Source organism: Ornithorhynchus anatinus, chromosome 3 (genome assembly GCF_004115215.2).
Source record: "Ornithorhynchus anatinus isolate Pmale09 chromosome 3, mOrnAna1.pri.v4, whole genome shotgun sequence".
Lineage (NCBI taxonomy): Eukaryota > Metazoa > Chordata > Mammalia > Monotremata > Ornithorhynchidae > Ornithorhynchus > Ornithorhynchus anatinus.
This window is the reverse complement of record NC_041730.1, coordinates 45,592,698-45,615,460: the sequence shown is the minus strand read 5'-3', so window position 1 is coordinate 45,615,460 and position 22,763 is coordinate 45,592,698. Positions and strand designations below refer to the sequence as shown.

Sequence of the window (22,763 nt, the reverse complement as noted above, 5' to 3'; positions counted from 1 at the left end):
AAGAGCAGAATTCACTTCCATGGTGGTGAAATAAAAGAAGCCAAGTGTTTTAAATAGCCACTCCCCTAGGCCTGAGTGTTTTTAGAAATCTCATTGTCTGCATTCTAGCTGTAGCAGTATGCCCGCTTCTGCTAAATGTCTCCCCACCACACAGCTCCATTTCTAAAGTTGACATCTGGTTTCTTCTTTGTTCACCTGTATCTATAGGAAAAGAGAGAGAAAGAGAGCATGAGGGAGTGGGGAGTGAAGGAGGGGTGGATGTGGGTAAAAAAAGAAAATGAGAAGAGGAGAATAAGGTCTTAAAAAAAAAAAATGCTGCTGACAGTTTGTCAAATGGTCCTTGCGGGTGAAGTCTGTAGCGGCCTATTGTTATGCCAGCAACAGGCAGCAGAAGTTCTGGCACCATATGGCAAGTATATGCTTCAGCTAAGCGATCTGTTAATTTATCTTATCAATAGCGTTTGGATATGCTTCATTTTTGAATCACCGACCGCTATGACCCAGGTGGATTTTGGGTGCTAAATTATTCCTTAACTGCCCAGGGCTCCATTCTTCTCTTTCCTTCAGTGGAATCTCTTAGCCAGTTTCTCTCCAACCCACCCCCAACAACCTCCTCCATCCCTTGTCCTCCCCGCCACCATCCCAACCCCATCCCTTTTCATCTGGGGGTTGCCGTTAGACAATGGAGGTTATTTTGGGAGAGAGGCCATGAATTCTTTCTCATTTATTGGACGCTGGAGGTACCGGTGGTAATGTTGGAGCTGTCAAAGCATTCTTAGAATGAGTGAGGGTCCAAGCAGTATTTGCCAGATCTAAAGGCGAAAGAGAGTGCAGGGGCTTCGTTGAAGCCCGGGATAAAATTCACATAGGTTCCCCGGGAACTTCCCCCGTCCTTGGAAAGGGAATCTGATTCTTGCCATCCTTCTGTTTTCGGAATTCCTGCCTTGGAAATATTTTGGCGTCCGTACAACGACTTCTCTAAGGAGAAATTCTCACATTCGTTTTGGATTGGGGATTTCATAAAAAACAATAGCTTCAGTCTGATCTTGAAACTGGACAGAGAAAGTGTTTTCGATTTGGATAGGGAGAGGGAGAAAGTCATGAGAAGAGTGTGAAACACTCCCGCATCAGATTGTTATGTCTAATGAAGCAACAGCCCTAAATGGGCAGGTTCTTCCTCAGTGTTGTGGGGAATCTCCCCGGTTTGAATCTATGGCAACTGAGGCATCCAGACTTGCCTATTTGCCCTTCCCGCCCCCCCCCCCCCCCCCGAAAAAAAACTACTGGGATCCCATTTTGTTTTCCTCGGGTGCGCCAGAGGTCACCATAATAATAATAATTTTGGTGTTTAAGGGCTTACTATGTGCCAAACACTGGAAAACTCCAGTGGCTGCCCATCCACCTCCGTATCAGTGCTTAGAATGGTGCTTGACACATAGTAAATAAAATACCATCATCATCATCAAAAACTCCTCGCCATTGGCTTTAAAGCTCTTGATCACCTTGCTCCCTCCTACCTCACCTCGCTTCTCTCCTACAACCCAGCCTGCACACTTGGCTCCTGTGGTGCTAACCTTCTCACTGTACCCCTAGCCCACATCCTAAAATCTGACAGTGACTCTTCCCACCTTAAAAGCCTTATTGAAGGCACACCTCCTCCAAGAGGCCTTACCAGATTAAGCCCCACTTTTCCTCATCTCCACTCCCTTCTGTGTCATCCTGATTTGTCCCCTACCCTCAACCCCCCCCCCCCCCCAGCCCCACAGCATTTAAATACATATCTGTAGCTTCATGTATTTGTATTGTCTGTCTCCCTCCCCTGCATCTCCAGACTGTAAGCTTATTATGGGCAGGGAATGTCACTGTTTATTGTTGGTGTACTTTCCCAAGTGCTTAGTACAGTGCTCTGCATACAGTAAGCGCTCAATAAATAGGACTGAATGAATACACACTCAGGTGGTACACACAGAGGCCCTGCTGAGCCGTGTCTGTCAGTACGTCTCAAGTTATCTGTCCTTCTTCTGTCATCCTAGTGTCTAAAAAAAACCCCAAACCCTCCCCACTCATTCCTTCTCCGATTGCAGCTCCGATGCCCTCTTTCTCAAGGGAGGTCTTGCTTTACACATCTGTTTCACACTTTTCCCCCTAGTGATACCTTGAGCTCCCTTCTCCCCCATCCCTATCTTTCTTTAGCCTTCTCAGCTTCTCTTCTAAGCTAATTCTCCCCCCCCCCCAACCCCACAAGCCTTTGTTTCAACACCCACTGAACTCGGGTTTTGACCTCTCTCCTATCAGCTATTTGATAATAACGTTCCCTTAGGCTGGTATTAGGTGGGCGGTGGGGAAGAGGAGGTTTGCTTATGGGAGAGGGAGGCAGAGAAAATGACGGGATCCGTAGGGTGGACTTTGGAAAATATATTAAGTGCTCTCGCTGGGCAGCCTTGGTAGAGCCAGGCAGCAGGAGGTGGTAGTTGTTAGTGCGCGTTGGCACCTAGGTCAGGAGTTCGGATTCCAAGTCTGTACTGCATTTTTTTTTTTTTGGAGACCCTATTCAATCCCCACTCTACCACTTGCCTGCAGGTTGACCTTGGACAAGTCACTTCACATGCTTCAGTTTCCTCATGTAAAAATGGGGATGAGATCTGTTGGCCTTCCCCTGAGACTGTGAGCTCCCTGTGAGTCAGAGACTGCCTGTATCTGTATAGCATCTACCAAGCGCTGAGTACAGTGAAGCAGCATGGTGTAGTGGGTGGAACATGACTCGGGGAGTCGGGTGGTCATGGGTTCTAATCCTGGCTCTGCCACATCTGCGGTGTGACCTTGAGTGAATCACTTCTCTTCTCTGGGCCTCAGTTACCTCAACTGTAAATTGGGGATTAAGACTGTGAGCCCCACGAGGGACAACGTGATTACCTTGTATCTATCCCAGCGCTTAGAACAGTGCCTGGTACATAGTAAGAGCTTAACAAATACCATCATTATTATTACTACTATTACAGTGCCTGGCGAAGAGCGCTTCTACCAGAATTATGACAGTTGCTGCTATTTTGGGTGAACTAGTTGGTTACTCCACCTGTCCAGGTACAAGTCTCTCACCTTAGAACGGTGTTTGGCACATATTAAGTGCTTAACAAATACCAACATTATTATTAGTATTATCTCACGGATGGCAAGGAATGTTTTGATCTGGGGAAGTATATTTTCAAGAATCACTCTCTTCCCCCAAGACACTGTAATTAAAATGCCGCACAAATCCTAAAAAGCAGAAATGGAGATATTTAGAAGGAAGTCTTCCCTCCACACTGTACAGATGCAGGCTAGTTTAATTGAGAAGCAGAGATTACATGTTCTCTCTCTCTGCGTGTCTCCCTCTGTGTCTCTTTCGGTATCTCTCTGTTTCTCTCTGTCTTCCCCTCCTCCCTCCATCCCCCCCATGTGTCATGCACCTGTAAACTTGATGTGGTTCACTGGTCACTTAGAGAGCACAGCCTGCATTTTTTTTTTTCCTTTTAGGATTTTCGTGAGCCTCAATTAGCCTGCGTTCTTCTTTCGTGGTTAGTGTTTTCCAATTAAACCCAGCTTGCAAATTAAACCAGGAAATTAACCAGCCTGCCCATTGTGCATGCACTGCTTTTTTTTAAAAAAAGTCAGCCCTCTTGGTGTTCGCCTGGGGTTTAAGGGAACAAGATCCGTGTTGCTTTTATGAGTCCAATCTGTGAGGTTCCTCCCCACAGGAGCTGCTTCGAAAAGGTCTAACTGGGGTATAAGGGTCTGGATCTCAAACCCTGTCCTTGGTTGGACCCTGCATTTGAATTCTAGCGGGGTGCGGGGTGAAGGCAGGGTGGTCTAATGGAAAGAGCTTGGGCTTGGGAAGTTAGAGGACCTGGGTTCTAATTCCAGCTCTGCCAGTTTCCTGCTGGGTGACCTTGGGCAGAGTCACTTCTCGGTGCCTTAGTGTCCTCTTCTCTAAAATGGAGATTCAATCCCTTCTGTCCCTCTTACTTTGACTGTGAGCCCCATGTGGAACCTGCTGATCTCGTATCTACCCCAGTGCTCAGTACAGTGTTTGGTGGGCAGCGAGCACTTAACGAATATCACGTGTATTATTATTAATGCCTGCTGTGGGCTAGTTTGGGAGATGCAGAGGGAGGGAAGGAAAGGACTATCGGGGGGAACCCTCCTGGCTCTTGGGTTGTGACTCCATCACTGTGAGATTATATTATTTAAACAATCTGTTTCACACAAATCGTAGTGCTAGTTTCAATGCAGATTCTTAAAGCAACCGTAAATTCCTTGTGGGCGACTCCGTTCTGTCGTACTCTTCCGAGCACTTAGTACAGCTCTCTGCACCTAGTAAGCGCTCAATAAATATGATTGATTGATTGGAGGCAGATTAAGGAAACCACCGTTGAACTCAGGCAGATGTGGAAAAACATCAAATAGGAGCTACCTAGCCATTTAAGGATGATTGCACCTTCAGCTATTTAGTCGTCCTATAAAGTTTTGGATGGTGATGTGCAGGTCGGACCGCTAATTCTATCGAGGGGCCTGATTTCCACACTTCTTTGATCCTACCGTATCTCTGGGCCTCTGACCTCTCTTTCATTCCAGAGTGAAATAATAATTGTGGTGTGCCAAGCACTGTTCTAATTGCTGAGGCAGATATGTTAATCAGGTTGGGCACAGTCCCTGTCCCAGATTGGGCTCATACTCCTAATACCCGTTCTTTACAGATGAGTAACTGAAGCACAGAGAAGTGAAGTGACTTGCCCAGGGTCATACAGCAGACAAGTGGTGGAGACGGGCCCACTGTTGGGTAGGGACTGTCTCTATTTGTTGCCGAATTGTACTTTCCAAGTGCTTAGTACAGTGCTCTGCACATAGTAAGTGCTCAATAAATACAATTGAATGAATCAGTTGGAACCCATGACCTTCTGTCTCCCAGGCTTTATCCACTACACTATGGTGCTTCTCTAGCATACTACTGTGTGCCAGGTTTTTTTTTTTTAATGGTATTACGTGCTTACCACGTGCCAGGCACCGAACTAAACACTGGGGTAGTTAATTGGTCTGTACACATGTGGGGCTCACAGTCTCAAACCCCATTTTACAGAAGGGGGAACTGAGGCACAAAGAAGACAAGTGCCTTGCCTGAGGTCACGCAGAAGACAAGTAGCAGAGTTGGGATAAGGACCCGGGACTTGACTTCTAGGCCCGTGCTCTATCCACTGTGCCACACTGCTTCTGTAGGAATTCTCCCTCCCTCTCCCACCCAAATAGTCTCCATGTTGGATTGGGAACTGGAGTACTTACTGCATCAGCCTCCTCACTGATTTCACCCACTACCCCGTCTCCAGTCTCTCCTTTTCATTCATTCAGTTGTATTAATTGAGCGTTTACTGTGTGTAGAACACTGAACTGAGCGCTTGGGAGAGTACATCAGACAAGTGGTGGAGCCAGGACTACAGCCCATGTCCTCCCAAGCCCCCGTGCTCTTGCCATTAGCTCCCGCCCCTTCTGCCGTTTTCACAAGGAGCTTACAGTCTCCCTTGTGCTTACCCACTCAACTCCCACTTTGCCCCAGCTCACGCTCTTTGTTGCTCCCAAGCTAACCTCACTGTCTCTCATTCTCGCCTCTCCTGCTGCCAACCTCTTGTTCATAGCCTCCTTCCCTCACTCAACAGATTGCTACCTCCAGGAGCCCTTCCCTGATTGATTTCTGATTCCCCCACTTTGTATCCAGCCCTTCAGCTCCACCTATGCACTTGGATACTCCCCGTGGCACCTAGTTACCTATCTTTATATTTATTACATCATCTTGTCTGGAAGTGAATATCGTCTCTGTCTTCTTGAGGCAGGGATGACTAATTCTGCTGAATTCTCCCAAGAGCTTAGTACAGTGCTCTGCATAGGGTAAGTGCTCAATAAATTGTTTCAATTTTTCTCTTGATTCTAACGCCTTCCCCCTTTCCTTTAATAGTACTTGTGAAGTGCTTACTCAGTGCCTAGCTGGGATAGGAAAAAGATAATGAGGTTGTACACAGTTTTTGCCCCACATGGGGCTCACAGTCTGAAGGAGGAGGGTGTAAGATTTAGTCCCCATTTTTCAAGTGACTTGCCCAAGGTGGCACACAAGTGGCGGAGCTGGGATTAGAACTCAGATCCTCTGACTTTCAGGCCCATGCTCTGTCCACTAGGCCATGCTGCTTTCCCAAGGGGAGCCTTATATTCCCCACGGTGAACCTTCTGTTCCCAACCTTCCACTTCTCTATAACATTCCGAGTTTGCTTCTTGAGATTTAGGAGTGTTGCTTCACTGTGTGATATTTCTGTCGTCTTTCACTCCTGTAGTGAAAAGCCAATTACCCAACTATTGGTGATTGGAACTCTCCGGTTATCCAACGCAAGGTCTATTTGGAGCATAGAAAAGTTCAGTGAACTGAACAAAGTTATGGGATTGCTGGCATGAGAGCATCAATCCTATTTTTTTTTTCAGTGCTTCTCGGGTCTAGACTCTTAAATGGTTGATTTTGTTTGGTATCTTTCTTTTTTCTTTCCAGCATTTATTCCATCCCTGCAATCTCTCCCTATCACTGGGACCTCATCTTATTTTACTTTAATAATCATCATCAGTGATATTTACTGAGCACTTACTACGTGCAGAGCACTGTACTAAGTATTTGGGAAGCCATAAGAGTGAGAGCCTTGACTAGATCATATAGCTCTGCCTCTATGCAGATGTCTTTTTGCTCTTTCTAGGATCTTCTGAGTTTCCTCCCTAAGTAAAATGTAGCATTTGTTCCTCATTCCCAGCTTCCTTCCTTAGGTCTGGTTTCTATCTCTCTCTGGGCCTCCACTGATTTACAAAATCTCTGGATTCTAGTTCCCTTTTTATTAAAAAAATCTCTTCTTCTCTAGCTTTGAAATTACCTCTTGTTCATTCCCATCTTGCTGGAATTCATAACCACACCTCTCCACTTAACCAATCACCTTTGGTTTCAAGTTCTTTGAATAAAATGTTATCAATCCATCAGTAGTATTTCTTGAGCATCTATTGTGTGCAGAATAATAGTGTGGTAAGTGCTTGGGAGAGTACAATAAAATTAGTATATATGATCCCTGCCCTCAAGGAATTTACAGTCTAGCAAGAGGCAGACTGAAAAACAAAACACAAAAACCACAGACAGAAGATAGAAGGAAAAGGGGACATAAGAGAAGAAGCATGTTTTAGTTGATAGAACACGGGCCTGGCGGTCAGAAGGATTTGGGGGTCTAATCCCAGTTCCGTCATTCATCTGCTGTATGACATTGGGCAAGTCACTTAACTTCTCTGTGCCGTATTTACCTCATCTGTGAAATGGGGATTAAGATTGCAATTAGCTTGTATCTACCCCAGAAATTAGTACAGTGCCCGGCCCTTAACAAATGCCATTAAAAAATACAGTGTAGATTGTAAACTCCTTTTCAGCAGGGATTACATCTACCAACTCTTGCACTTTCCCAAGTGATTAGTACAGTGCTCTGCCCACAATAAGCACACAGTAAATACTATTGACATAAAGACTGTGAGCTTGTTGTGGGCAGGGAATATGTCTTAAAATTGTTATATTGTACTCTTCCGCACTTGGTTCAGTGCTTTATGCACAGTAAGTGCTCAATAAATGCGACTGAATGAATGAATAAATGTGTTAAGGCTTAAGATATGAACAAAAGTGCTACCTGGGGTTGTGAATTAAGGTTGTGAGGAAGTGTTGAAAGAGCTGTGGGGATTACGATCTGGGGAGTTCCAAGGTTTATTTTACCCTCTCAAGATCTTGGTGCGGTGCTGGAATAAGGTGGTACATGTTAAGTGCTTACTAGGTGCCAAACTCTAGTATTAAGTGCCAAGGTTGATAGGAATTAGGTCAAACCCGGGGTCTGTACCACTTGGGGCTCACAGTCTTAGTATGAGGGAAGAATGGCTGTTCAATCCCCCATCTTTTCAGAAGAGGAAACCGAGGCCCAGAGAAGATGTGACTTGACCATGGTCAATGGAAAGAGCAAGGGCTTGGGAGTTAGAGGTCATGGGTTCTAATCCTGGTTCCACCACTTGTCAGCTCTGTGACTTTGGGAAGTCACTTAACTTCTCTGTGCCTCAGTGATCTCGTCTGTAAAATGGGGATTAAGACTGTGAGTCCCACGTGGGACAATCTCATCACCTTGTATCCCCCCTCAGCGCTTAGAACAGTGCTTTGCATATAGTAAGTACTTAACGAAAACCATTATTATTATTATTATATGTTGGGCAGGATATGTTTGTTGTTGTACTCTCCCAAGCACTTAGTATAGTGCTTTGCACACTGTAATGCTCAATAAATACAATTGAATGAATGATAATGTTCCTGACCATAAGGAGCTTATAGCCTGGAGGGGGAGAAAGATATTAACATAAATAATAATAATTATGTTATTTAAGCACTTACTCTGCCGGGTACTGTTTGAATTAGGGATATGTACATTAGTGCTGCTGGGTTGAGGGAGGGTGAATAAATGGTGCAAGAGTGATGCGGAATAATAATAATAATTTGGGTATTAAGTGCTTACTATGTGCAGGCACTGTTCTAAGCTCTGGGGTAGATACAAGAAAATCGGGTTTGACATAGTCCCTATCCTACATGGGACTCACAGTCTTAATCTCCATTTTACTGATGAGGTAAGTGAGACCCAGAGAAGTGAAGTGACTTGCCCAAGGTCACACAGCAGACAAGTGGCAGAATCAGGATTAGAATTCAGGTCTTTCTGACTCCCAGGCCGGTGCTCTATCAGTTTAAATGATACTGCTTCCCTAGACCACAAAAAGCTTAGTCTTTGAAGTCAGTGGGCCAGGAGTTTCTCCCTGATTGGGAGAGGCATATCGATCATATTTATTGAGTACATACTGTGTACATAGCACCATATTGAGGGCTTGGGGAGGGTATCAGAGTTGGTAAACACATTTCCTTCCCCAGATGAGTTTACGGTCTAGAAGGGGAGAAGATTATCAGATTGGACAACAGTCCATGTTCCTACAGAGGGTTTACAGTCTTAATCCCCATTTGACAGATGAGATAGCAGAGGCACAGAATATTTAAGTGATTTGCCCAAGGTCACACAGCAGACAGGTGGAAGAGCCGGAATCAGAGAGTAGGCAATAGTTTCTGGTTTTTGAGACTTGGCCATTTAGAAGAAATGATTGGGTAACAGACCGGAGTGTGGATTGGAGAGGGGAAAGCCAGAAAGCTCAGATATGACAAGTGTGTAGACCAGCATGGTGGCCATTTGAATAGACCAGAATGTTGGGGAGGAAAATCCGACAGGAATTGGTGACAGATTAAATATGGGGGTTGAAAAAGACGGGTGAAGGAGTCAAGGATGTTGCCAAGGTTGTTGGCTTGGAAGATGGGAAGGGTATTGGTGTTGTCAACTGTGATGGGAAGATTAGACGGTGGAGAAGATTTGGGAATGAAAATGACTTTTGTCTTCCTAACGCTATAAACCTCCTTTCCTCTCTTTATAAACATTGATCTCTTGGCCCAGACGTTAAATCCAGATGATTAGTGTTTGTCTTTATGACTGGGTTTGGAGATTCTTTTTTTCGTTAGTGGTATTTGTTAAGTGGTTACTATGTGCCAGGCATCGAACCAAGGTAGATGCAAGCTAATCAGATTGGAGCCAGTCTCTGTCCCACATTCATTCATTCATTCGTATTTAATGAGCACTTACTTTGTGCAGACCACTGTACTAGGGCTTAGAAAATACAATTCGGTAACCGAGACAATCCCTACCCAACAGCGGGCTCACAGTCTAGAAGGGGGAGACAGACGGGGGGCTCAAGTCTTAATCCCCATTTTACGGATGAGATAGATGAGATACAGAGGAGTTAACTGACTTTCCCAAGGTCACACAGAGTGGCGGAGCTGGGATTAGAACCCAGATCCTCTGCCTCTCAGGCCCGTGCTGTTTCCAATGGGATTTTTGAATCCTGTTCCTGCTCCTATGCGGTAATGAACTGGGTTAAGTGAAGGAGGGCTGAAGTGGGCATTTCCGGTTGGCTTGGACTGCGAGGCGAAGAATAAGTCATACTTCAAGTCACCCTGGACAGCATTGGCATCGTTACCTGGGCAGGAATTGTGGGACCCCCTATCCTGTGGAAAGTAGAGTCGGGCCTGGGCAGCTGGGATGTTGGACCAGACCAGAGTTACTAGAAATAATAACAATAATAATCATTGTGGTATTTATTAAGCACTTACTATGTGCCAGTCTCTTCTAAGGGCTGGGGTGGATATTAGGTATTTGGGTTTGACCCAGTCCCTGCGCCACGTGGGGCTAAGTCTCAAACCCCATTTGACAGATGAGGGAACGAAGGCCCAGAGAAGTAAAGTGACTTGCCCGAAGTCATACAGCAGACGAGTGACATAGCGGACAGAGCATGGGCCTGGGAGTTAGAAGGTCATTGGTTCTAATGCCCGCTGTGTCTGTGAGGGTCTTAGAATCGTTTAGATGTTTAGTTTTATCCCTTGCTATGGATTGCCTAAGTGAGGCATTTGCTTTTGTACATCCTCATCCTCTCTAGGTCTTGTTGCTTTCTTACAATAATAATAATGATGATGATGGCATTTGTGAAGTGCTTACTATGTGCAAAGCCCTGATAATAAGGATATAATTGTGGTATTTAAGCACTTACTTTGTGGCGGACCCTGAACCAAGCACTGGGGTAGATACAAGATATTCGGGTTGGACACAGTCCCTGTCCCAGATAAGGCTCACACTCTTAATCCCCCTTTTACAGATGAGGTAACTGAGGCCCAGAGAAGCAAAGTGACTTTCCCAAGGTCAGCCGACAGGTGGCAAAGCCTGGATTAGAGCCTAGGTCCTTCTGTCTCCCAGGCCGGAACTCTACCCCGTAGACCATGCTGCTTCTCTAACACATCTTCTCCAAATGAGGTCTCTAAATCAACCACCCCTCCCTACTGTCCTTTGCCGGCTGACTGATCTGCCCAGCCACTTTCTCTCTCACCTCGTGATGCCTAGAAACTTTCCACTCCCCTTTTGAAGCTCGCTCACCGCCTAAACCACCGCTGTCATCACTTTTTACACCGGTTTATCATCTCCCAGTCTTGCCCCCAACTCCTTCCCTCAGTTCTCATCCTCTCCTCTCTTGGCTTTCCTCTTGACTCCAACCCATCAATTCCTCCCCCTTTCTTGGCCAGCTGAAATTCCACCTATAAGGACTCCCCGATAGGAGTTCCAATACATGTAAAGCACTTACTATGCATCAGACACTGCTCTAAGCGCTGGGGTCGATCCAAGTTAACCACATTGAACACGGTCCTTGTCCCACATGGGGGCTTACAGTCTAAGTGTCAGTGCAGCAGGAAGCAGCGAGGAGTGGTGGTAAGAGATCGGGCCTGGAAGTCAGATGCCCTGGGTTTTAATCCCGGAACTCTCCCCGTCGCCTCCCTCCCCCCGCCCGCAACGTTGTTCCCACTGCATATGGAGCCCAGCGTGTGCTAAATTCTTTAGACGAGGACACTGTTCTGAATTCAGCAGTTCCATTTACTGCCTGCTACCATGGGCTTCAGTTTTCCTGAATAAATAATCTGAAGGTGAGAAATTCCTTTTCCAGCTGCCAAAGTCCCTTGCCCCCAGTCCATGCTCGGATGTATTTTGATGGTATTGGTATGGTTTGACCTCTTTTTTTTAATGATATGTATTAAGCTCTCACTGTGTGCCAGGCCTTGTACTAGGCGTTGGAGAAGATATAAACTAATCAAGTTGGACACAGTCAATCCCCATTTGACAGATGAAGGAATTGAGGCATACAGAAACCAAGTGACTCGCCCAAGGTCACCCAGCAGACGAATGGCAGAGCTGGGATTAGAACCCACCTTCTTCAGACTCCCAGGTTCTGGGCTCTATCCACCAGGCCAAACTGCTTCTCTATCCTCCTCTATTCAGGGGGCTGTCACTTCCTTCTCCTTCAACTTTCATTCATTCAGTAGTGTTTATTGAGTGCTTACTTTGTGCAAAGCGCTGTAATAAGCTCTTGGGAGAGTACACTATAACAATTAACAGACACATTCCCTGCCCACAACAAGCTTAGAGTCTAAAGGGGCAGATAGTCATTAATATAAATAAATTACAGCTATGGACATAAGTGCTGTGGAGCTGAGATGGGAGTTGAATAAAAGGAACAAGTCAAGAGTGACGCAGAAGGGAGTGAGAGAAGAGAAAAGAAGGGCTTAGTCGGGGAAACTTCAACCCCCCACATCCCCTTCCATTACATTTAAAAATTTTGAAATCCTTTCAACTCGTGATTGTTCTGAGATCTCATTTTTGAGAGCAGGTTGTGATGCAAAGCCGTGAACTTGAATGTGATTAGTCGGCTGGTGTTTTCGCAGAACCCCGGCCTGGTCATCGTGATTGCTTTGCAACTTCAATAGGATGAATGTCCAGCCCGTGAATGTATTTTGAGTGTATTTGAGTGTATTTTGTTCAACAGGCCGCCTATCAGATATATTTATTGTAATTCCCACCCTTAGTTCCCCGGAGTTGTTGGGTGCCCGCCCATTGGAGGATTTCAGATGAAGTGTGTTTTTTCAAGGTAAGGAAGAGGCAGTGACCTAGTGAATAGAACCCGGTCCTGGGATTCAGAAAAACTTGGGTTCTCAAACTGGCTCCGCCGCCTGTCTGCAGTGTGACCTTGGGCAAGTCACTTTGGTACTCTGGACCTCACCTCCCTCCTCCCAGTGCTTAGAATAGTGCTTGACACATAGTAAACGCTTAACAAATACCACGATTAATGTGTAAATGGGGATTAAGACCGTGAGCCCTATGTCTGACTGTGTCCCAACCCGATTAGCTTGTAACTACCCCAGAGCTTAGTCCGGTGTCTGGTGTATAGAAAGCGCTTAGCAAGTACCATAAAAAGACCAAAAACATATTGGGTTCCACCTGTTCGGTTTCAGCTGCCTTACTTTCTGTTAGCAAAACAGGCTTCAGACATAGCTTGAATCAGCATTGAGAAAAAGCCAGCGAAAGGCCTGGCTAGCCTTGGAATTACCATCATTCTTGATATACTTAGGAAATTAGCTGGGGTCCTGGCCTGAGAGATTTTTGGAAGTAAATTAGAGAATCCTATTTAGGGAGCAGGCTGCTTTAATGGCTCTTCTGTACTAAGGAAAGTACAGAATTGTATGTTGTTTTTTTTCTGACTCCCCCCTCCCTCCTCCCGGGGCATGCAGAAAGAGGGTTGAAGAGCCCAGAGATTCAGCCAGCTAGGCCTCTGTGCCCCGAGGTAAACTCTGTTTCACAAAGAGAATTTTGATTATGGTCTGCTGCTCTGTAGCCTAGCGGAGTCTTCAAGAGGCAAGTGGTAAAAAGCAACCCAAGAGGAGCTGATCTGGAGCCACTGACGTCACCTAAGTTAATCTGCTGCAGGAAGACAGCCGTAAATGACTGCCAGCTACGCCATGCACTTTGACCTTTCCTTGTCAACTGTCTTTACTGCTCCCCCTTGTCCCCCCACAAAGCAGGAGGCGTTTGTGTTTCTCCCGTGATCCTGTGTGGGTCGAAACACACCGAGGGCACACACATGCATAGGCTGAGAAACTTTGCCAACCATTGATCTTAAGGTGTTTAATAAGGGGACAGCTGCACACAAAGTACAAATTTAATTGCCGAATATTACAAATTGAATGTATCAAAGATGGGGTTTATTTGTTCATCCTTGCTTGTTAGATTGGTTCAAATGGTCTTGAATATAAAATTTCCATTATGTTAAGGGTTAATAGTGCAAGTTTTGCATGTTGTCTCTGCTAGAGCCTAGTTAAGGCGGCTAAAAAGAGATGTAGGTTATTTGTTATCATACATATCCCGGCTCTGCCACTTGTCTGCTGTGTAACCTTGGGCAAGCCGCTTCATTTCTCTGTGCTTGAGTTACCTCATCTGTAAAATGAGAATGAAGACTGAGCCCCTCGTGTGACAATCCGATTACCTTGTATCTACCCCAGTGTTTAGAACGGTGCTTGGCACATAGTAAGTGCTTAACAAATACCATTATTATTATTACACATGCACACGTGTGGACTGGATCAGGCCTCTTTGGAAGCAGCCTCTTCAGAGGAGAAGGTAAAGGTTGCCCAGAATAATAATAATAATTGTGGGATTTGTTAAGTGCTTACTTTGTGCCAGGCACCGGACTAAGTGCTGGGGTGGATTCAAGCAACTCTCCCTGTCCCTGTCCCACGTGGGGCTCACTGCCTCAATGCCCATTTCAGAGACGAGGGAACGGAGGCTCAGAGAAGCCTAGTGACTTGCCTGCGGTCGCACAGCAGATAAGTGGCTGAGCGGGGATTAGACCCCAGATCCATCTGAGTCCCAGGCAGTGGTCTATCCACTACGCCACGTGGGGCAGAAAGACCTCTGTGGGCTCGCAGGCATCTCTGCCAAACAGGCCCGCCTCTCCTCCCCCTCCTTTTCGGGGGCAGGGAGTGGCAAAGTTGGAAAGGGTAAAGGGGAAGGAGAGGGGAACCGAGGGTAAATATAGAATTTACATCAAGCTCCACATGACAATCGAGCAAGTTCCATCCGAGGTATCCTGGGGTCAGGGAGGGGGTTTCTTCTAAGGTTTGCATCTTCAATAACCATGAAACTTTCCCAGTTTTTCCCGGCCAGCTGGTTGGTTTTACACAGTTCTAGAAAGCATACGTCCTGACAGTAGGGACCCAAAATTTTGTTCATTAAAACATGGCTGTGGATATTTTTAAAACTGTGGGCGGGAGGGGCCGGCGGATCCTAAGAATAGACTTGATATCCCACCTGTCACCCAATTCTGGGAAGTTTGGACGGATTTGGATTGCAACCCACATTCGATTGTTGCTGGGAACTCATTGTCAACATTCTACGGTAGATCATGTGCCTCTCTCTTTGATTTCAGCATTATTTGAATTGTTTAAGTACCTGCGTTCTCTCTCCCTCCACCCCGTCTCCTCCCCACAACCCCACCCCTGCCCGCCGTGTGTTTTTGATGTAAATAAGTATTTAAAAATAGAAGTTGAGCATCATTCAGGTTGATTTTGAAGTCCCCGAGTCCCATGATCAGAACCATATTAAAAGCAGTATCTTCCCCATTAGATGAGTCAGTTCCTGAAACCACTACGAGTCTCCTAGTTCTTGGCTACCACCAAAAGCAGGAAATCCAGCCTTCAATAACTTCCTCTCTCAGTCCTGGCTATGGCAGTATTAGCGGTTAGGTTGTGCTACTTTTGTAAGCAATAGGAAGATGTAGGTCTGAGGAACAAAAGTGCGCGATTCAGTTTACTGTAACGGTTTATAATTTGTGGTCTTGATTTGGAACGTCGGGCCGCCGTGGCGTGTCCGACTTCCGAGGTGCCGCCTGGAAGAATTCAGGAGCCGAGATGCGGTAATCAATCGATCGTATTTGAGCGCAGGCGTGGGATGGTGAAGTCAGACTAGTTAGGATTAGGAGTGACTCTAGACTAAACTCGTTGTGGGCAGGGAATGTATCTGCTTATTGTTATACTCTCCCAAGTGCTTAGTACAGTGCTCTGCACACAGTAAATGCTCAATAAATATCATTGACAATGAATGAAGTTTTAGGGAGTTCTTGGGCGCTCCAGTGAATCTTCGGATTGGTGAGCAGGTTAGAGGAATTCATTCAGTCCTATTTATTGAGCGCTTAGTATATGCAAAGCTCTGTACTAAGCACTTGGAAGAGTACAATACAGCAACAAACAGACACATTCCCTGCCCACAATCAGTTCACAGTTTAGGAGAATGCTGTGGTGGGCTAAACTGTTAAAAAAAAAAAAAAAATACCTCCCCGAAATCACTGCTTCTCTTCCATCTACTTAAAAAAGAAATCAGTCAATTGTATTTTTGGAGCACTTACTGTACTTAGAGGACTGTTGTAAATGCTAAAGTAGATCTGTTTGCTATATTGTACTCTCCCCAGTCCTTCGTACAGTGTTCTGCACACGGTAAGGGCTCAATAAGTATGATCGAATACAAGTCAGGTCGTGGAGGGTTCGTGTCCCACGTGTGGCTCATAATCGAAGTAGGAGGGAGAACAGGTGTTGAGTCTACATTTTGCAGTTGAGAAAACTGAGGCACAGAGAAGTGAAGAGACTGGCCCAAGGTCACGCACTGGTCTTAGCACTGGAGTAAATGAAAGTCAGTCAAGTTGGGCACAATCCCTGTCCCACAAGGGGCTCTTACTCAAAGTAGGAGGGGAACAGGTATTGAGTTTCCATTTTGCAGTTGAGGAAACTGAGGCCCAGAGAAGTGAAGTGACTTTGTCAAGGTCACACGGCAGGCAAGTGGCAGAGCTGGAATTACAACCCAGGTCCTCTGACTCCCAGGCCGGTGCTTTATCCACTAAGCCATGCTTCTTCCCTCAGTCAGTAAATTGTATTTACTGAGCACGTGCTTTTCATAGAGCACCGTACTAAAGTGCTTGGGGGGTAGTATAGTAGAGTGGGTAGTTGGGATCCATTCATTCATATTTATAGAGCCCTGCCCAGAGTTTCCATTCTGGTGGGAGAATTTTACAGTCTAGGGGGGCAGTCATTTCTTCCCTTCCCCTCCTTTGCTGCAAGCATCTGTGCCCATAAACATAGCTTGAGGTGCTGGTCTGGTCTACGAGCTCCCTGTAGGCTGGGAATGTGTCTATCCACTCTGTTGTACTCCCCAAGCGCTTTGCATAGTGCTCTGCACCCAGTTATCACTCAGTAAATATGACTGATTGATAAATGCATCTGATCCCCACCAACTTGGTTCCCTTATTTTTTCCCCACTTTGATACCAACCCCGCATCTCTTGGCTTCATGGTCTTGAGTCCATTTTTCTCCCTCCTTTGCAAGCACTCAGTCAGTGATATTTATTGAGCACTTCCTCTGTGCAGAGCATGATGCTAAGCATTTGGAGGAGCACAGTAGAGCATTCATGATCCCTCACTTCAAGGATCTTAAAGGCTAGTGGGGGAGATGAAGCAGATTCATTCATTCAATAGTATTTATTGAGCGCTTACTATGTGCAGAGCACTGTACTAAGTGCTTGGGATGAACAAGCAACAAATAGAGACAATCCCTGCCCACAACGGGCCCACAGTCTAGAAGCGGGGAGACAGACATCAAAACAAGTAACAGGCATCAGTAGCATCATTATAAATAAATCAAATTATAGGTATGTACACTTCATTAATAAAAATCAATAGAATTATAATTATAAATATGTACATATATACACAGTGCTGTGGGGAGGGGAAGGGGTAGAGCAAAGGGAGAGAGTTGGGGGGATGGGAAGGGGAGGGGGAGCAGAGGAAAAGAGAGGCTTAGCCTTACTACTTGTTAAGTGTTTGCTCTGTACCAGGCATGTACTAAGCGCTGGGGTACCTACAAGGTAATCAGGTTGGACACAGGCCCTGTCCCTCATGGGGCTTATATGTAATCCCCTTTTACAGATGATGTAACCGAAGCACATAGAAGTGAAGTGACCTGCCCAAGGTCACACAGCAGACAAGTGGCGGGGCCAGGATTAGAACCCAGGTCCTTTTGACTCCCAGGCCTGTGCCTTATCCATGAGGCCATGTTGTTTCATTCAGTAGTATTTATTGAGCGCTTACTATGTGCAGAGCACTGTACTAAGCGCTTGGGATGAACAAGTCGGCAACAGATAGAGACAGTCCCTGCCGTTTGACGGGCTTACAGTCTAATCGGGGGAGACGGACAGACGAGAACAATGGCAATAAATAGAGTCAAGGGGAAGAACATCTCGTAAAAACAATGGCAACTAAATAGAATCAAGGCGATGTACAATTCATTAACAAAATAAATAGGGTAACGAAAATATATATACAGTTGAGCGGATGAGTACAGTGCTGTGGGGATGGGAAGGGAGAGGTGGAGGAGCAGATTGAGAAGCAGCATGTCATTCTGGATCAAGTACAGGGCTGTGAGTCCCAAGGTCATGGGTGCTAATCTTGGCTCTGCCACTTGTCTGATGTGTGACCTTAGGCAAGTCACTTTACTTCTGTGAGCCTCAGTTACCTCATCTGTCAAAGGGGGATTGAGACTGTGAGCCCCACATGGGAAAGGGACTGTGTCCAACCCAATTTGCTTGTATCCACCCCAAAGCTTAAAACAGTGCCTGGCACATAATGAGTGCTTAACAAATGGCATCATTACTACTATTATTGTTGTTGTTGTTAAAATAGATTACAAGTACGGAAAACCACCAAGTAAGAGGACGTGTGCACAAATGTGGTCCAGGCAGTGCTTTGCAATTGCCTTCCTACTTCTGACCTGAGCCCTGTGTCTGACCTGAATATCTTGTATCTACTCTGGTGCTTAGTACGGTGTTTGACGCATAGTATCATTCACTTATATTTATTTTTAATGGTATTTTTAAGTGCTTAGTATGTGTTAAATGCTCTTGTAAGTGCTGACTCTTCTTTTTATTGAGCGCTTACTGCGTGCAGCTTACTGCGTGCAGAGCCATTGTTCGAAGCACTTGGGGTAACAACAGAATAACAGAACCGATAGACGTGTTTCCTGACCACTAGGAACTTACAGTCTAGAAGGCGAGCCCACCATTAATATACTTAAATTACAGATGGGTACCCAAGTACTGAGGGGCTGAGGGAGGCGTGAATAAAGGGGGCAGATCCAAATGCAAGTAAGTGCTTAAGTGACATTCAAGAGGAGGAGTGATGAATGCAAAGCACCTGAGATTGGACCATACAGGACTTTTCGACTTAGATATACTGGTCATTTTTTTCAGTCATATTTACTGAATGCTTACTGTGTGTAAAGCACTGTTCTCAACGGTTGAAAGTTTACAATGTAACAATGAACAGATACGGTCCCTGCCTCAATTTTGGTCTCCCGAGCCTCCATTTTGCACAAATTTCTGTGTTCACTTTATCGCTGAACCCGATTTGGGTTCACCGGGTCTGATTGCTCACATGTATTTGGGTGCCTGTTCGAGTTTTGGGGGTCTCTGGGAAGCCCGGCTTAAACCGTTTCTGTTACATGTCTTTTGGTGGACAGTGGGAGGTTGGATTTTTCCCTTCAGTTTGCTCCCACATGGCTGAAATTAGCTTGCTCAGTGGAAGGAACTCCAACTCAGCCAGCTTGTTCTTCGATTCCACGGTTATCACCGGGGATTCAAAGGTCAAGGCCGGGGCTCCAATAAAAAAAAAAATGCATTGAGATGGTGGAGGGGAGCATTCGGCATGGGTTTAAAACAGTCAGACTTTGATGCAAGTGTCTCCTCCTTTCACACGAAGAGTTGTAAAAGAGTTGGTTTCCAGTCCATAACTGGCTGTGGGTTGAAAAGGTCAAAGGCTCCATTGATGCTACAGGAGGGGCTAAGGCAATCTGATGCCTTAATGTTCATCGCTTAATAAGCACCCACTAATTCACAGGCCCTAGCCTAGGCCGGCCCACATTTGAATACTGCTGAACAATAAACGCCGGTTGTTTATTGGTAAAATTGGATCTTGATTGGAAGGGTTTGACCTTGTCCACTTCTTGCCCCTGGGTCCTGTGAACTCCGGCAGGAAGACCACCTGATGTTTTATCACTTCCTTCCATTTTCAGGGGTTGAAATGGGAGGCCTGTGGTCGTTAAAGCTCAAAGCTCAAGGGGACTCGCTTTTGTCCCTGGATGATCAGATCCCATATTTTTTTTATTTTTTTATCAGCCTCCTATCGATCCGCATGTCAGCCCATCCCTCTTAATGTAGGCTCCGGGGTTGGGATTAGCGGCTTGAGCTTGGAATCGCTTTCTGTCCCCGGACCAAGCCGTCGGTGACCGGTGATTGATTGATTAATTAAAATCAATTTCAACGGATTTGTAAGCCTCCTGTAACAGATTATCTTATTAGCGACGACCTCGAGAGAAGGCAGTGTGATCTGGGGAGAATGTGTTGCCTAAGATGGGCTATAATATGATTGAGCGTGGGAATGCTTTATGAATTTACCTTTTCACTGTGCCTTGATCTTACCTCTGCTCTCTCTAGCCTTTTGGTCCTCTTCCCGCCCCTTAAACACAGACACACACACACACACTCTCTCCACCTGAACTACTCTCCAGCTCCACCTCCTCCAAGAGTCTTTTCCTGATTAATCACTCAGTGGGATTTATTGAGCGCTCATTGGGTGAGACCACTGTACTGAGCACTTGATTAATTTTCTACGCCCCAAGTCACATCCCCCACAACAACAGCCTTAGCTCTTAGGCAGTCACGTATCAATTTAAATAATCTATGGTTGACTCGATTAGTGGTGTTGGAGCACTCACTATGTGCAGAATACTGTACTAATAATAGTAATAATATTGGTGTTTGTTAAGCGCTTACTATCTGTCAAGCACTGTTCTAAGCGCTGGGGTAGATACAGGGTAATCAGGTTGTCCCATGTGGGGCTCGCAGTCTTCACCCCATTTTACAGATGAGGTAACAGGCAGGGAGAAATTAAGTGACTTGCCCAAGGTCACACAGCTGACAAGTGGCAGAGCCGGGGTTAGAGCCCACGACCTCTGACTCCCAAACCCGTGCTCCTTCCACTAAGCTGTGAAGCTAGTGGGAAAGCACAAGCACTTAGTACAGTGCTCTGCACATAGTAAGTGCTCAGTAAATACTATTGAATGAATACAACAGCTTTAGCAGACATGTTCCCTGCCCATACCTATGTTACAGTCTAGAGGTATTCAGGTATTCAGTTACCTGTCTTTCCTTGCTCTTTTTCCTATCTATAAATCATTCTGTATCTTTCTCCCATAGTAGCTTGTAAGCTTCTTGAGGGCAGGATTTTTTTTTTTTTACTCTCCCATAAGTCCAGTACAATGCTCTGTTCTAAGTAGTGGCTCGATAGATACTCTTGACCTGACGTGAATCGGCCGGCTGTTGAAAGGCCCCTGTGAGGGAAGATTCCGGGATTAAATGGTGGCCTAACAGTCTCTCGCTGTCGAGCCATGTGTTTATTTTTAGTGAATCCTCTCCAAAAAGGCTCGACTTCAATCCTGTGCGGCCGACTGTGGATTCATGCTTGCGAAGACACTTTGTGAACCTCCAACCTCTCAATCCTTGAATCTTTTCCCTTAAAGAAAAAGGGAGATGGGTGAGATGGGGTGGCGGGAAAAGGGACAGACCGAAAGTTCATTCCCAGTTTTTTTTCCCCTCTTTCAAAACAGAATGGTCATTCTAACTGAACCCTGAAAGCCAGGAATTGTCGGTTAAGCCGAGACCACCTTCCAAGATGCAGAGATTGCCGAGAAATCAAAAGCGGCCATCTTGGCAGGAAAATTAGGGTTAAGAGAGCGAGAACCGTTGTAGAAATGCAAGCTGTGCCTCTGGGGCTCGGAACAAAAGGGTTAGTTTGGGTTTCAGGGGCAGATCGGGAGTGAGCTTTCTGTTTTAAGAAGCTGAAATGTCTGCCGTGGTTCTTTGGACTCACTGCGGAAGATGGATTTAGTGGTGCATGCTTGTGTGTGTGTGTGTGTGTGTGTGTGCTTTTGTGTGTGTTTTTGTGTGTTCTGGGCCCCGGGCTGGTTTGTGTGTGTGTTGGAGATAACAGGATGACTTCAGCTGGTCTCACACAGCTGCCCGGCCTCAGTCTGGCTCCGACCAGTTGCTCACGGATCGGCTTTTGTGGCTCACCTGCTAATGAGTTTGGTCCGTCTCCTAAAAGGCCCGCTGAGCTGGCTAGGTTTGGGCTATCTGGGGGCGCGCTGGGGTTTGCTGCCCAGCGTGGCTCAAGGTTGGGCTGCAGTGCCTGCCTCCCTCGCCACGGCTGGCCTAGAAGCAGCCAGCTGGCAGGAGGGCTCGTCTCTTGGTGCCAGAAATTTCTTGTCCCCTGGCAAGGTGAAAGGTACGGGGCGTTCCTGGGTCAGAGTTTTGAGGGGCAGGCTTGGTACGGGGAGCTCCTGGGGGAAAATTTTGAGGGGCAGCCTTGTTATGGGGAAAAAGTTCCTGGGGAAGAATTTTGAGGAGTAGCTTTGTTATGGGAAGTTTCTGGAGGAGAATTTTGAAGGGTAGCTTTGTTCCTGGGAGTTTCCGGGAGAGAATTTTGAGGGGCAGACTTGGGTTGTCGGGCTGGGCCGGGAACTGGTGTGGTGCACACCGAGTAATGTCCTTATTAAAAGCCCATCTCTTCCAATGGGCCTTCCCCGACTAAGCCCTCTGTCCCTCTTCTCCCACTCCCTTCTGGGTCACCCTTGCACAAGGATTTGCTCCCTTGAGTCATTCCTCCCTTGAGCCACCACGCTTGTGTACATATCCATCATTTAATTAATTTAACTGTAAGCTCGTTATAGGCAGGGAATGTCTGTTATAGTGTCCTCTCCAAAGTTCTCAGTACAGTGCTCTGCAAACAGTATGTGCTGCCCGTCACTGGGCAGGGATTGTCTCTATCTCTTGCCGAACTGTACATACCAAGTGCTTAGTACAGCGCACTGCACATAGTAAGCGCTCAAAAAATACTATTGAATGAATAAATATGGCTGACTGACCAACTAAGCTCACTGTGGGCAGGCTACAGCTACTGCCCGTCAGCTTTGTTGTATCATACTCTTCCAAATGCTTAGTACAGTGCTTTGCACATAGTAAACGCTCAGTAAATACGACTGACTGACTATCCCCCTCGAGACTAAGCTCGTTGTAGACGGGCTACAGCTACGTGTCTCCCGACTTTGTTATATCTTATTCTCCCAAGTGTTTAGTACA

The 22,763-nt window shown here is 46.1% G+C and overlaps 1 protein-coding gene across 6 annotated transcripts in view; it reads left to right on the top strand.

Annotated features, from left to right (window-relative positions):
* Nucleotides 1–22,763, top strand: part of TEAD1 (TEA domain transcription factor 1) — a 247,873-nt gene that overhangs the window by 6,014 nt on the left and 219,096 nt on the right. The window lies entirely within an intron of this gene.